We start from the raw sequence: 17,052 nt of genomic DNA on the forward strand, positions 1-17,052 counted from the left end.
TAACCCTGGATTATTAGCAAACCTTACAGAAAATTATCCCATCATTCTCTTTACTATTAGTGCATATTGTTTACTTAAAAATAAACCGTCAACAAATATTTTTTCAATAGCGCCTAAACGCGACTAAGAAAATGTTAGATCCAAAGGAAGAAACAAAGTCTAGAAACTCACCACTGCCTCTTACTTACATTTTTGTTTTTCCTGCACTCAAACACATTTAATACTTTTTAATAGTTCAAATTATATTCCTCTCTGTATCTTCTGATGTCTTACACACAGATTGCAGAAGGATAAAATGACTTAATGTCGATGATGCTACTAAACCCAAGCTTATTGGTTTTTCTTTTATCTGATCTCCCACGGTAAAATCTGACTAGAATATCATCATGCTAAATTACATTTTATTTTGAGCTACTAGGAGTATTTAACTATTAAATTAATTTTGAATCACGTTTTTCAAACAGCCTCAGTGAGGAGAATTTGAGCAGTCCTCTCACAGGTAAATTAAGCAACATCTTGCATATATAACGCAGTTATACATGATCACCCATAAATATGAAAAACAACCTGCTTAGAATTAATTGACAACCTATAAACTGCATGACCATAATTCCATATCACCCTTTCAGCAACACAATCACTGCAAAAATAGAAAACTGTAAAAGGACCTAGATTTAAATGATGGATAATTTCAAGTAAGTTTTCCACTATCTTTTCATTTTTTTAAAATCACTTGACTTAAGCATGAATGATACATCAGCTCCAGACTGGTCCAGTCATCTATTGTGTGGTCAACATTCACCCTATTGAATTTATTCTTCTGTGATCTGAATAAACAAACAACTGTTAAAGTGGAAGTGATACGTGAATCAATTTGTGGTCCTGGTCTTTAAGACCTGCCATAATGCGTCAGGATCATTGTCATTTTAGCCCAGCATTTTCCTTCCCAAATTACCACTAAGAGTGTGTTGTGGAAGCGGGAGCCTGTTTGTAAATTCACTTTGCAATTTTTGAAATGTGGTAAACCAAACTTATAGATAAAAATTCTTAAGCAAGAAAAAAAATTGCATTTGGCATAATAAAAGTACAATAACTAGGGAGAAAAAAGAGAAAATACATATTTTTAAAATCTTGATCATGTTCTTGCTGTTATTCGTTTGGCTCAACAAGGTTGACAAATATAATAATCCCAATATATGGGGCACTTGCTATGTGCCAAGCCCTGGCACTCTAATATTTTAATTTAATCTTCACCACATCCTTGCAGGAGAGAAAATATTGCTACTTTACAAACAGGATGTCAAAGCTTAGAGAGGCTAAATTAGTTGTAGCTAGTCATTGGCAGAACTGGGAGTGGAATTCCAGTCTGTCTTATTACAAAGGTTGTTGTCTTAAGTGTCCTCAGGCTGCCATAACAAAACATCACAGATTGGATGGCTTAAACAACAAACATTTATTTTGTCACTGTTCGGGAGGCTGGAAGTCCACGATTAAGGTGCCAGTAGTGTTGGCTGGTTTCCCCTGAGGCCTCTCTCCTTGGCTTGCTGACAGCCACCTTCTCCCTGGGTCCTGCCGTGGCCTTCCCTCCGTGTGCACCAATGCCTAGTGTCTCTTCCTCTTCTTATAAGGACATTAATTATATTGGATCAGGGCCATACTCTTATAACCTTGTAAGTGAGCATAAGTGAGGCCATCTTTTTACGCTAAATGGCCCCAGCCCCTCCTCTGTGTGACTACTCGCTGCTCCGCACATACTCCAAAAAATTCGCATGCTCTCCTGATTTATGGCCTCTGCTTATGTATGTACTCCCCAAAAGCTTGATAAATTAAAAACTTTGTTCTATGAGTTTCTCTCCAGTTACAGGCTGACCACAGGTGGGAAACACACCTACAAAGGTATCCATCACAGCTAACAGAAGAAAGGAAAATTGTAATGCCTGGAGCCTATTGTGCCTGGAGATCAACATCCCTGGACCCCCTCCTTACTGCCCATCTTCCCTATATAACGGCCTCAAGATTCTGTAGTCTTTGAAGATGATTTTTTGAGACATGAGTCTACCATCTTCCCGCTTATGCTGGCTAATCAAATTAAAACTTCGTTTCTCGATCCCTAACTCATTGTGATTAATTGGCTCTGATCGTGGTGAGCAGAGCAAGCCCATTGGTCAGTATCAACCTCCTTTAACCTTAATTACTTTTTTAAAAGCCCTATCTCTAGATACAGTCACTTTGGAGGTTAGGGCTTCAACATACGAATTTGAGGGCATACGTTTCAGTCCATAGCAGCATATATGAAACATATAAATCTCCATAAAATTCACCTACCAGTTTTATGACCCAGGGAATATCTTTCTCCAGGACCTGGGAACCATCACTTTGATATGTAAACGTCTAAGGAATGTAGCACTCCCCATCTCCCAGTCTCTATGGAGGGTAGGAGCCTAACTTCAGTGGGTGCCTTGATCTAAGATGTAATACTACCTCCTATCATAAAGGTTATTTTTCCTTTGGGTAAAGCCAGTTAGAAAACACAGGTGGCCTAGGATTGACCTCCACCACAGCTCTTGAAAACTCTCCAGACTTTTGTTTCAGGAAAGTTGAGTTTCATCTCTCTCCCCTATCGCTAGTCTCCCTTACTTGTTTAATTTTATCAAGTGCAATTTTTACCTGGCAAGGCTAACAGGCTGATCATGGACTGAGATATGCGTAGTTGACTTTTCCCTCCAATCCAACAGCAAGAGTCTAGGTGCCAAGAAAGACAGCTCTACAGTGCACAGCCTTGTGTACTAGAAGAGTTTCTAATCCAGCATGAGATAAAACCATCATTTCTACTACTTTCCATCATTGCCTAAAACATAGTAAATGCTTACTTATATTTGGCTTTTATCATTATTGTTGACTCTCACATTTTCTTTCTTATAAACCACTGTTTTGGTAAACATCCATGGTTCTTCTTAACTCATCTTAACCAAAAAAAAAAAAAAATTGGAGGGACCTTGTGGAGGGGGACAGTGGGAGTCTGAAAAAAGCAGCCTATCCATCTAATGAGCGAAAATATAGGCAAAAATTAATGGAATGCAGTAGTAGGGAATGTCTGGGCAAATACTGATGGATAATGTAGAAGAATCTCCCCCTCCCCTGTTATCCTTATTAATCATAAGAACAAGCTTCTTTATATTTATAGAAACCAAACTAGTACAAGTTTGTTGTGCAACATCAATAAAGTGACACAGTTGGAAAATTAGAAAATTAAACCATTTATTGGGCTATTTTATACAGAGAGTTTTACATCTATTATCTTATTTACCCTCATAAGAACCCTCTGAAGTTATCATTTTTACTTCAGTTTGCACACTAAGAACTGCAGCTTACAGCTCATACGCTCATTATAAGACAGAACCAGGATTCAAACAAATGCACCTTCAGACCAGAGTGAACACTGGTGCACGGCATCATGCTGCCTTCTTTTTCCTCTCTCCTTTCATCACTACCAAGTGTATTCAAATCAATTTCTTAGAGCATTGGCTCTAACAGCAATGCTGTAAGATAGATATCATCATCTCCATTTTTATACAAATAAATAAAAGATCATTTTATACAAATAAATAAAAGATCATTTTTTTTTTTTTTTTTTTTTTTTTTGTGAGGCGATCAGCCCTGAGCTAACATCCGCCAATCCTCCTCTTTTTTTTTTGGCTGAGGAAGACGGCCCTGGGCTAACATCGGTGCCTATCTTCCTCCACTTTATATGGGACGCCGCCACAGCATGGCTTACCAAGCAGTACTTCGGTGCGCGCCCGGGATCCGAACCAGCGAACCCCGGGCCGCCGCAGCGGAGCGCGCGCACTTAACCGCTTGCGCCACCGGGCCGGCCCCAATAAAAGATCATTTTATACAAATAAATTAAAGATCAGAGAAGTTGGGTAATTTCCCAACAGTCACAAATGTTAAAAATTTAAAGTGCATTCATAGATTAAAATCCAGGTTTGAGATAAAACTTATAAGCTTTACTATGATTCTGCATGATACCAAAGCAAACTTGAGTCATTGCCAGACCAATGTGGAAATATAGTTCTCTGTGATCTCTTTCAAAGAAAGCAAATTATATAGAAAAACTATAACTGGATTGTATTATTTTCCCTATAATACAGTTTATTTGTTTTAACCTATAATAAATATTTTTATACCAAAAAAGAGTAAATAATCTTTGTGATAGCATACTTTCTACAGTTTGTTCCACTTTTAATGATTAATTTTCCTCCCAAAGTGATTGAATCTCTCTTGCCTCAGAGAAAGAGATCTTGCCTCATCAGCAGAAATGCCATAACTCAAATTAGGAAAACTGTTTTAAAAACCAAAAACCAAACTTCTTCATATGGTTAGAATCCATTAATTGCATGACCAATAAAATATGCAATATTGGAAACATATATTTAAAAATGAGTTATTTTCATGTGTCAGACCTATTTTGACTCTACGCACAAAATGACATAGCATAGAATGCCTTAATGCATTGTCCTCAAGCAAGAATGGGAAGCAGAGTAAGGTGATGACCAAAATCTCAAAGGATCCAATTCATTGTCTCCATCAGCAGTGAAACATGATGTAATATTGTTCTTTTTTATTTATAAGTTCTCCCTTTGGTCCTAAGTCCCCCTTCCGCTATCAAACCATTTCAGAGGGTTTTTCTAACCTCGAATGCGTATAGTGAGATTTCCCTAAGGTGTTGTTTATACTCACTCTCCCCACTTCCTCATTTCCTCAATCTCCTCAGACGTCTCTCCCTGCTATTCCACTCAAATAGTGCTTGTCCAGCCAAATCTTATAGTCAAGTCTTTGTTGATCAAGTATTAACTCCTAGTCATTTTGTGTGAATGATCACGCCTCCTTACAATCATTTCCCGGTTTGCTTTGCAGGACATCATCTTCTCACGGTTTCCTCCTGTCCCCCTTCCTCTCTTTCTCAGTCTCCTTTGCTAGCTCCTCCTCCTGACCTCTAAATGCTCCGTTGCCTGATCCTCTTTTCTATCTATATCCATTCCCTAGATGATCTCAGTAAGTTCCAGTTTTACAAACCCCTTTACACTGATGATGCTTCACTTTCACCCCTAGTTCATGATTTCTTCCGTGAGTTCTAGGCTTCCATATCTCTCCACCTGCTCCTCATTAGCTCTCCAAGTATGTCAAACAGGCAGCTTATATTTAATAAGTCTAAAACACATTGCTCTGTCCCCCTACCCCATTGTGGACTGGCTCAGTCTATACCTATTGCAATCCTTTTCTAGTATACGCTTCTGAACTGTGAAGGCTGAGAAGCTACAAACTAACTTGTCAAGACTTCCTTACAGTCAGATTTCCCTCCATGAGTTAAGGTCTGCCTATCAGATATACTTACACAAGGCTTAGATTGGGAATGGAGTTATATGAAGCATGTACAGACATGGCTTATGACAAAGGATGCAGCTTGCTGATCACATGGCTTTCTGCAAGGGTCGTGGCAGCTTCCTCGGTCATGAAAGAGGAAGTGTGATTCTAAGGGTGGGGCATTTTCGTGGGAAGCTCGGCATAAAAGTTGATCTGCAAGCCCCTCCAAAACTTTTGTCAGATATCTAATACCAATTATTAACTATCTCTCTGCATAAACTAGCCAGAATGGTTTCTATTGTCTGCAACTGAATCCTAACTGTGGAGTCTTGAAACATACTCCTCCAATAGGCTTCTGCTTGGCATTATCACCCTCCCTTGTACAAAGGACACAGCTCTCGGCGTCATTCCTATATTTTCTCTCACATTCCACACCAATCCATCAGCACTCCTTCAAAACACCGTTACTGTCACCACACCAGTCCCAACGTGCATATCTTGCCTCCTACTCCATCTCTCTGCTTCCACTCCTGCCCCCTTACACTCTGCCACTTTATAATGCATGGGCCAGCCAGACTGATCTTTCAAAAACTTGTCACATTACGTCACTTCCCTGCTCATAAGCTCTGGTGTCTTCATGTCGTACTTTGGGTGAAATCTGATCTCCTTAACCTCACCTGTGAAGCTCCAGAAGATGTGGCCATGCCTCCTCCTCTGGCCTCACTCCTCACCCTTCTGCCTCATTTTCTTTCCTTCAAATGCACCAAGCTTGCTCTTATTTCAGGAACTTCAGTTGCTGCACCTTCTGCCTAAAACACTTCTGGATCAATTTCAGATGGTTTGCAATTTCATATCATTTGGGTCTCTGCTCAGAAAGGCTCTTTTAACCTCCTAATTAAAATAGTAACTTCTGTCTCTACCCATACATCATCTATTGCCTTATTCTGCCTCATTTTTCTACATCTGTTGCTAAAGGAAAGCACATGGTTTTGTATTTGCTTACTTATTTCCTGTCTCCTCCCGTTAGGAACGTCAACACCACCATAGCGAGGACTTCATCTCTTGTGCTCTGCACCTTGTCCTTGGAGTATAGCACAGTGCTGAGCTCACAGGAAGATTTCGACGACTACCCTGAATAAATGAATGAGTGAATGAATGAATGATGATTTTTGGTGGTCCAAAGATAATATGCATAATTACTTCCAGAAGTAAAAACCAGCATCATCTTTTCTCCTAGTGGATAAATAACTTCTAAAATTCACAGTGAATATTGAAAAGTTAGGTTGGTTACTATTTCTTACAATATGTATAGGGACACTATTTTGGAGATAATTCATAAATTGTAGCAATGCTCTTTTTTTGAGGCAAAGGAAATAGAATAAGATTAAGAATCAAGACATTTAGAAGCCAGGTACTTAAAAGAACTTTTAAAACTCACTGCAACAAAGAAGGAACTAGGGAATGGAGAGAAAGAAGAACCCATATCACACTCTGGAAGCAAGATTAAATATATTTCATGTACTCCTAACACTGGGGTTATAAGTAATGAAGGGCAGAATGACCTCCAAAACTGAAAGTTAAAAATGGATTTCTGACACATGAACATCTTCTGAATATACTGTAGTTGGCAAATGCTGTATGTATCACTAGTCTCGTAAAATAAAATATAACATTTTTCTTTGCATGCCTATTAATTGCTCTCAATATTGCTAACATCATCTTCAAAGGATTTACTATAGCAACTTTTATAAATGATTTCTCTAAAACAGAAACTTTCCTTGCATAATTCCCACATGCACCAGAATAGGTTGTACTAAATCCTCCTCATCTTCCCTTTCTTCTACTCTCTTTTATCTGCTTTCCATTTTCCTTTATAATCATTGCTTTAGTTTTCTTTCGGATTCAACTTTGCAGTAGTTTTGGGGCCTAGACTGAAAAATCATGGAAACTATAGTCGATGAAACAGAAGCTTAGGTAAGACTAAAAATTCATATATTTCCAATTTTAATAATAATACTATATTTTGTCTATATTACCATTTGTAATTTTCAAAACACTTTTAACATAAATCATCTCATTTAAAGTCTCATTACCACCATCTCATAGAGTGAGCAGGACAGATCTCATTATTTCTATATTACAGAAGCAAAAATTTAGTCATTGAAAGACGTAATCGTTGTTTTGGAAAACAAGGCTTTTAGCATGTGCGAAACTGTCAATCCTTTGCGTGCTCACATGTGAGTTTATATTTTTATTTGAATTTTTATTTCAAAATATGAAATTTAAGATAATCTTAATCTAAGTGTTCCCCTAGGTGAGTCAGAAAAGAAAACAGAATAATTGTTTATTCCAGAATAAACCATTCCTTTTTCAAAATGCATAAAATCTTTATTAAAGTATAATTGATATACAAAAAACTGCATCTATTTACTGTATACAATTTGATGAGTTTAGACATAGGCATACACCCATGATACCATCACTGCAATCAAGAAATGTGTAGATCAAACTTTCACTGAAAAGATATTTTTAAACTATAGCAACAAGTCTATTAACATAGTAAAGCATTATTAAAAGAACAATGAATGAATACAAATCCAACATTTTGATATCCAGATAATCTGCCAGACCCAGTAAACGCACCACCTCCAGCCCAAGCTACCCAGTAGTCCTTGTCTCCTCCCACTGCCAGCTCCTATTAAAATACGACCTTAATTTCAATCCACATTTCCCGTTTATATTCTACTTGGAGCTCAAATGCTCCTTCTTTCACAGTTAGTTAGTTAGTTAGTTATGAACAGATCATCCTCTGAAAAACCATATAAAGCCGGGGTTTCTGAGGAAGCCCTAAGAAGTGATGTCAAGCAAACTTCACAGAGACTTCACTCTCCTCATCTGCCTGAGTTTCTTCCAGTAAAATTTGTCCTAAAGGAGATTGTTCTGAAAGGCTCATTTTAGCAGAAACATTTGTGGACTTGGCGTCTATGTGGATCATGGTCCATATACCTTCAGAGGTACTCAAAGGTTGGCAGGTCAGGCTGGCACAAGGGCATCTCTGGTCCAGAAGATTTCATTGATGCTCTCATTGAAATGCTGCACTCGTAGTCAAATATTACTCCTCTGTCCCCATGTGATCAATTTCCATATTTCAATTATGAGAAGCTAGAAAAGTTTCGAGAAATTTCCAGTTAGAGTTGTACTTTTGAAACGTTCCTTCGTGGTGAAACAGTGAACCAACCTCGTAGCCTTCGGGGCACTCTTTTTAATCGGGTTTTTACCTCAGCACTGTAGGGTAAATTAAATAGGATGGCCATTAATTAGGATTGCAGCTATGCGCATTCCGTTGGATGTCATCACCAGGATCTAAGTCTCCATGACACGGCTACAGCTACAGAAAAGAGCTAGACTCTGGTTTTTTTAAAACAAAAGATTCTTCATCGTCTCTATAATTATGATGAGGTATTCCTCTCGCAGCTTTCTGTGGGCTGGAGAGGAATGGAATATTTTAGGCTTCCTTACAGCTGTAGTTAAGAAAGTCCCTGTGGGTACTTACTCTAACCTCCTTCCTCTGTCTCAACACTCCCATGTGTCAAGATTCAGAATGGTTTTATATTATTTCTGAAACAGTTTTTTAACACTGTACATGCTGCAATGAATTTGGTGATCAGGAGCTGCTTTGGATTTTGTAAGCTAAAGGTACAGTCCACCACTGTCCCGACCTGACGCTTTCTAAAAGTAACCAAGGGGCTGGTCCTATCTCACTTCTTTTTCAAGCTTCCATGTGAAAATTAAAATCTCTTTGAAAATCTCTTGCTTTGTGGAGCTGGGCTTGACTTGGCACTGGCCCTGGGCTCATGCCCTCTGTTACAAGATAAGGTCTGTTAACCTTTGTTATATACCAGAGGCTAAATGTGTGGTCAGCATTTGGACACAACTCCCCAAAAATTTCTTTTGAAAAAAAAAGAATGTTACAGACAAAATTATGTGACCTAGTTATAACCCTCTTGAGACATTCCCTCAGATCAAAATTTTACTGCAAATATGTCAAATAATGAAATTAAACAATAATATTTTTTTTCTGGCAGTTCAAAGTATCTTCGTATAAGTGATAAGTAAGTGTTTAAGATGTAACAAAATGTATAAAAATTAGAATAATATTAAAATAAGTACTTTCGATGATTTAGCAATAGCTATAATAAGTAATTTTTTTGCAACTGAGTTTAACAAAATTTGGTGGGATTTTTAGCAGCCATAGGCAAAAAGAGGAGCAAATGAAGACTTGAGAGAAGCAGCAAATCCTCTGTGTATGTCTCTACATATCTATACTATGCTGTGATATAAGGCTTAAAAATCAAGGCCTGATATTATCTGGGGAAAACTGGGAGGACCTACAATGGCCTAAGCACAACTTCCACTACCCTGTCTACCCCCACGGTGAAGGTCCCTTAGCCAATCCTTGTCATGGTGACTCTTCACAGTGACTGCTTATCTCTAAGTAGTGGACTCAATTCCCTGCCCAGATAATTACCCAAACAAACCAATCATGTCCTCTGGGAACCAGAAGCCACTTCACCCACTTGTTGCTACCAAGCCTGCCCCCCACAGGCCCTGCCTGTTCACTCTGTTCCTGAATGCAACTCCCGTGTGATCCTCCACACCATGTAGTGTCCTATTCTCCTGGGCTGTGAGTATATGTGACAATAAACTGTTGTTAATCTCACTTGACCAGTCACTGTGATGTGTTCGGCCATCTGCTATAAGCCTAGAGCAGGAATCTTCCTTAATCAACAGGGTGAAAAGGAAGCTACCAAAACATATAGATTTCCATACGTGCTTGTAAATTTACATTTCACAGATTGTTCTTACATATATTTTTTTTCTCCTTTAACTAAAGATCAAATTTAGAACTTGTTATTAATTTATGATGCTCCCCTTTGTTCTTAATTTGGAATTGCACCTCATAAAATATTTCTTCCCTGGGAAAATCTTGATCATCTCTTAAGAAGAACTAGCATTGTCACACACGTGTGCTCCAGTTAAATGGACCAAATGATAATATTAAAAATTGTTTCATGATGGATGAGATGGTAAGAGATTGAGGAGAAATCTTCTGTTCTAAAAATAATTGAGCACACATATAATGACCAATGAGCAATGGGCATTTTATAGAGCTTTTGTTTAAGCAATTTCCTGGCAGTAAAGCTCTTATTCATGATATCATGAGTGCATCTCCACTTCTGCGTAATATGAACTAGTCTAGGATTAAAATGCAAGAAGTCAGGCACACAAGACAGAGTTGGAGAATTTTGTAGTATGCCAGAAAATCCCCCTTGTACAAACATTTTTTCCTATGCTGACATAATTCCTGAAATTCCCACCATTGTGTCCTATTCTTTTTGAATGCTTCATTCAGAAAAACTGTGATGAAAGAAATATATTATCTAGTGTAAGTAGTTTTTTTTTTTTTCTAATTTATCTTTCAAAGCTAAGTGCAGCATTCTCAGGGAAAGTGATTGAAGATAGAAGCATTTAATGTCACTCAGAAAAAATAAAAGAAATGGCATCTAGCACTTCTGACTAATCTGGGGATATTTCTGCTTGCCTGGCACAATGAGGTAAAAATCAATGACTAGTGATGTCGCAAGGGGAAGACCACTGAAGACAAATGCCACTTCTTAACTGAGGGTACATTCTACATAATTGCTCCTGGGCATTGCTTTAAATTATTTAAAGTCAATATTGTTTTAATACATGACAATATTAATCTCATTGAGTCATAGCAGAGATCAAATGAAATAATGTACACAAGATACCTAGCACAAAGCTTTTTTCTCAATAAATGATAGCTATTTTATGGTTTTGAATATTTACCTGCACTACTCTAGGTGTGTAAAAACAATGAACTTTATTTTTCTTTCTATAATTTAATCATCTTCATTATCTTGCTATCTCCTTACGGTGAGGGGCAAATCTATCTACTGTCTATCTATACCTACTTTTATCTATTTATATTTGATCTAACCCGGTAATATTTTGCCTATCAAATAATTTTAAATATTTAAATACATATATAATAATCTTTAGGTATATTATTTATTTTACATAAATATCCAGGCCTTCAGCCACATGACACACTTTGTACTTCCTTCCAATCTGGTGTCTGGGTCTCTGGGAGGGAAGATAGGAACTCACGTGATCTCATGGAAGGGCTCCTTGGTTTCACCCTTTTAGTTCCTTAGTTCCACTCATTTCAGTTTCAGTCTGAAATGAAGTGACTTCCCTCTTCCCTTATCTCTCATCCTAAATTTTCAAGACGAATGGGACCTATATTCATGCTGTAATCTAAACCACCAGATCTCGCACTAAAGGGAAAACATCATTATTGAGATATTCCATTCTGTCCAAAGAGTCCGGCTTTCAAAACTCTTCTCTTACTTAAAAGGCTAGTCAGCATTGAGACTCAAGGTCCATAAATAGCATCTCTGGTCTGAATGGAATAATCATCTCATTCCCTGTGACAATAAGTCTCATGGTTTAGCTGGGGTGGAGGGCTGAACGAAAACATGATGTGGAAAAGAAAAACTAAAAGACAACAGATTAATAGTTGCATAATTTATCACTCTTGCAAATATTAATACTCATTAAAAATTGTGATAGTCATATATACTCACAGAGAAAAAATCTAGTTGTGGTGCATAAAAGTGTGATGATTCAATTTGAAAAGCCTCAAGTTACTGTCTTTCAAACCAGCAGTCAAGTACATTCTCTAAACAAAAATGAAATAAAACTTTTAAAAAGTCTAGTGGTGTGAATGAAGCATAAATTTCTCAGGCCAGATGGTATTAAGTCATAGGCTACCAAATACCCACTCCATTTACAGTACTACAGTAAATGGTATTAGCACTAGTTGGCACTCTGAATTGTCAAGTGTTAATTTGCTAGACATCCACAATCTTCCTTATGCTTGCTGCTGCATGATAGTAGCTGTGGTTATAGGTACTGTTTTAAGAATGTATTAACATTTTTTTCTGAGACGGCAGTCATTTTTCACGCTTATCTGGGTCCCTCTTTGGACATATACACAAATAAGAAGTAAGTACAGAGGGAAAACTTTGGCACCAGGATTTTGACAGTCTGAGTTCCGACGTAGCTATGCTAAACACTAGTTGTCCATTTAGATCAGTCACTTTACCTCTCTGGACTTCAGTTCACTCTCTGTACATTAAAGGCATTTGCTGCTTCAATGGTTTCATTTAACTCTAACATACTGTGGTTTTGGAATTTTATTCTAAAGCTAATTTTGACTCAAGACCAGACTTGTCTTTGAATGTTCTCCCACACATATTTCTGAAATGTCTTTCTATTTGCTACATATAAGGCTCTAGGCTAGTGTTATTAGCAGTTGGTAAGCATGTCAAAGGCATCATTGAGAATTTGATAAAAGCTAAAGATGCTTTCCCAGAAAATTCATATGCATACAAAATCTTGCATACCACATTACAGACTTACTACATATATGCAGCACTACGGCATCATAAAACCAAGATAAAGTACCTCTGGTCTCTTTGTATATGTAGTACATTATTTAAAAGAATCTCCAGAATGTATCTATTAGAAACAATTATCATATTCATTATATTGATGGCATATATTTATTGTGTACAGATATGTATGCAAAATTTTGTATATATGCGTGGAATTTTACACACACACACTGTCATGGGCCACTTATCATTGCTAAAGATTGGTCAGTGACTACCTTCAACTCATGAATTTCCTTTCCACTCTTTTAATAGTGGATAACAAATTTTGTGTTTTTATACCCCTGACCCTGTTGTAGGCATTCTACATAAAGGAACTCTAAACCTATAGTAAGGCTGCAGGTTGAGTGTTATTTTCCCCTGTAGACAAATTGGAAACTGAGGCTCAAAGATTTTGAGTGATGTGTCCTGGCCAAGGTCACCCTGTTAGAATGGGACAGTCAGGTTCACAACCTGGACATGTTCTGACTCCAATGTCTTTTCTTCTCCATCACACTATGTACTTCTACTTAAAGAAAACAAATGAATGATCCTTTCTATTGCTGCAGTTCTCAGCAGATGTTTAGATAGTGGGTTTAGGATATGGAGCAGGCACATATATGATTTTACATCTACCCGCTAATTCTAATGCACTATAGAGCTTACAGAATGAGTCTCTGGAACGTCTCAACAAGGGAAATAAGATGGTAAGATGTCTAGTTCCACTACGTGTCTAACAGAACCATCGATAGGTCATCTTGCTGCAAGAGATGTTGTCTTCCTAATTTGATTTCTGAGATCTTGGGGAAGGATAGAGTCTCCTCAGCAATTCTGATTCTCCCTCAGTCTTCCTGTCTTCCTCCTTCCAACACCCACAAAGATCTGTGGTGAGTCTGTTGTGTGTGTGTGTGTGTGTGTTTGTGTATGTGTGTGTGTGTGTGAGATAGGGGCCAATGAGGAAAACGACATGGGACTCCTACATGCACTCTCCCCTCTCAACAATGTACCCTTCTATGTGGAGGAGGAAACGTGTCTTGTTTCTGAGAGGATGGAAACTTTGCTTGCTTATTATTAGGGGATAGGAAGCCAAATGAATCATCTCCTAGAGCTGCTTTCTGCTCTCAAGGGGATGGTTCTTGGTTTCTAGGACAGAAGCCTTGCTTCAGGCAGAAAATCTTGTTAGTTCTCCCACTCCTACTGGTCTTCCTGACAACTTGTTTATCTTCCTAATTGAATAACAGTGGTTCCTACTCACAGGTAGGAATTGCTTTTTTATTGTTAAATTTAAATCAGGGATTGAAAAAGTCATACAAAGTTTAATCATTATTTAAATCTTATCTATCTTAGACCAATACAATAAAATATTTATGTGACTTATGTAATATCAATGCCTTTCATTTGTATCTCATCAATAGAGGAATTATTCTTATTTTTAACTAAGAATTATATGGCACTTACTAGGTACCAGGTATTGTTTTATGTTTTACAAATACTCGATCATTGTATTTCTCGTCAATCCAAGAAGAAGATGCTGGCATTATCTCCATTTTATAGAAGAGGGAACGAAGTCACAAAGAATCTCACCCTATACACTCAGGGACAAGCAGCTAATAAATAAGAAAGCTGGAACTCAACCCCAGGCAATCTGGCTCTAGTTCATGAACTAATCATGAAGTGAAGCACATGTCAAAGTAACTGGGAAACTGTGGTAGGCAGAATAATGCCCTCAAGAACCATGTCCACATCCTAATCCCCAGAACTTGTGAAAATGTTATGTTCCATGGAAAAGAGGAATTAAATTTGCAGATAGAATTAAGGTTGCTAATCAGCTGACCTTGAAATGGGGAGATTAACCTGAATCGTCAAGGTGGGCCCTGCGATTCACAAGGATCCTTATAAGTGAAAGAAGGAGGCAGGAGGATCAGAGTCAGAAAGGGAGATGTGATGACAGAAGCAGAGGTCAGAATGATGGAGCCGTGAGACAAGGAAGGGGGGCAGCCTCTAGGAGCTGAGAAAGCAAGGAAATTGATTCTCCTCTAAAGACCCCAGAAGTAATGCAGCCCAGCCATCCTATTTTAGACTCCTGAACCCCAGAAATGTAAGATAATACATTTGTCTTGTTTTAAGCCACTATATTTGGTAATTTGTTACAGCAACAAAAGGAAACTAATTAAAAAACCACTAATTATCTTTAAATAACATTCAAGTTGAGAATGCAGTGCTCAAAGTTTAGGTTCCCCATTTACTAGGTATGTGAACCTCAAGCAATCACTTAAACTTTCTGCATCTCTGTTGGCCTTTCTGTAGAATGGAGAAAGGCGTATTTACTTCACATGATTGTTGGGCTGGGTTGCCACAAGGTAAAAAATGGCACCACCTGAAACACCACCTTATTGTTTGAGTGAAATTTTCCCTCTGGAATTGTGTAGAAGATTAAAATAGCTAGCATATGTACACCCTTGTATGATTGTTAAAATAGATAGTATATGCAAAGCACCACCTGCAGAATGCTGGCATATAATGTATATTCAAAGAGGAGTTATGATGATGATGATGATGATAGTTACCAATAGACTGTTAGTGGGGCACATAAGATTGAATCAGAGACTTGGTATGCGCAGTTGAGAGTATTGTTAGAGTGAAGTACTTTGGAAGGAGATGTGACTTCAAATCCAACTTCACCACTCAATAGTTATGATTTAGGGCAAGTTCCTTCAAGGGTTAAACCTTCTAGAAATTCCAAACTCATAGAGCTGTTGGGAGGTCTAGTTGAGTTGACATTGGTAGGGTGCCTGGAATGTAGTAGGCCCTCATGATATCTCCCTTGCAGGATTGTCATTCATCGCTCCACACTACAGTTAACTGTAGACATTAATATTAATAACTCAAAAAACTTCAGCAACTATCCATTCCCTTTTAAGTAATGGAAGCATTTTGGAATCTTCTACTTTTGCCCAAATCCAGTGTGGCTTTTACAAATGGGCTCTATGGTATATGTGCTCAGTAATATTGAATATCTAGTAGTACTCAAACTCAAAATAATATGTAGTGATTCTGCCAAAATCAGAGTTAACTAAGACTAAATCAATAGCTTGTAAATGATAGCACTAATAAAGTACTGGCATTTGAGGTTGCAATGAAAAGTGACAGCCATTGCAGGTCCATTGCATATCTATCAATAGATCACCTCATTAATATAGTCAGCCAATATTGATTTCTAGAAGAGCGATTATATGCTAAAATGACAACTGCATAACTGATTCTGCTGGGGCAGGAAAAGAAGACAGAAAGCCAGCTACCAATCATCTACCACAGCACTTTATCGACTGCCTTCCCGATGAGGACCACATCCTTGGTGTAAAGTTCACCTTGGGTTAGTTACTTACAGTGGAAAATGAAGAAACATGATTTTAGGAAAATATCAAAACCAATCTGTCCTCAAATTATTTATTTCCCTAAACTTTGATACTGTTTTGTATTTTCATATTTTTACCATAACAAGTTAATCTAACGTAAAGAATCCTGGTAATTATAATATTTGTAAAAGTCCCAAGCTCTTAAATTTCACTCAGTGCTAATGAATCCACTAAATGACTCATCTGCCAATTGCAACTAGAATTTTTTCTGTTCAGAATATTCAATTATAAAAGGTTCATTTCCATTATGACACCTAGCAAACATATCATCAGGGACCTGAAAAAATATTTTTGAATGGGGAGAAAGTATGTCTCTGTAATCATTATCATTTGAAGACACGAATTAGAAATAAGTAATGCTAATATACAAACAGCATAATATTACTTCCCTGTGCAACTAAGTCATTTTGGACTTCTTGACAATAAACTAAGTCAGGATTATTTTTGCTGGAATGTCTGCTTGGCTTTTTAAAATTGTGGGTTTATCTCTCAATAATACCAAACCATACTACTTTTTTTTTTTGTGAGGAAGATCAGCCCTGAGCTAACATCTATTGCCAATCCTCCTCCTCTTTTTTTTTTTTTCCCAAAGCCCCAGTAGATAGTTGTATGTCATAGCTGCACATCCTTCTGGTTGCTGTATGTGGGACGCGGCCTCAGCACGGCCAGACAAGCAGTGCCTCGATGTGCGCCCGGGATCCGAACCCGGGCCGCCAGTAGCAGAGCGCGCACACTTAACCGCTAAGCCACGG

The sequence above is a fragment of the Diceros bicornis genome, chromosome 16, assembly GCF_020826845.1.
Source record: "Diceros bicornis minor isolate mBicDic1 chromosome 16, mDicBic1.mat.cur, whole genome shotgun sequence".
NCBI lineage: Eukaryota > Metazoa > Chordata > Mammalia > Perissodactyla > Rhinocerotidae > Diceros > Diceros bicornis.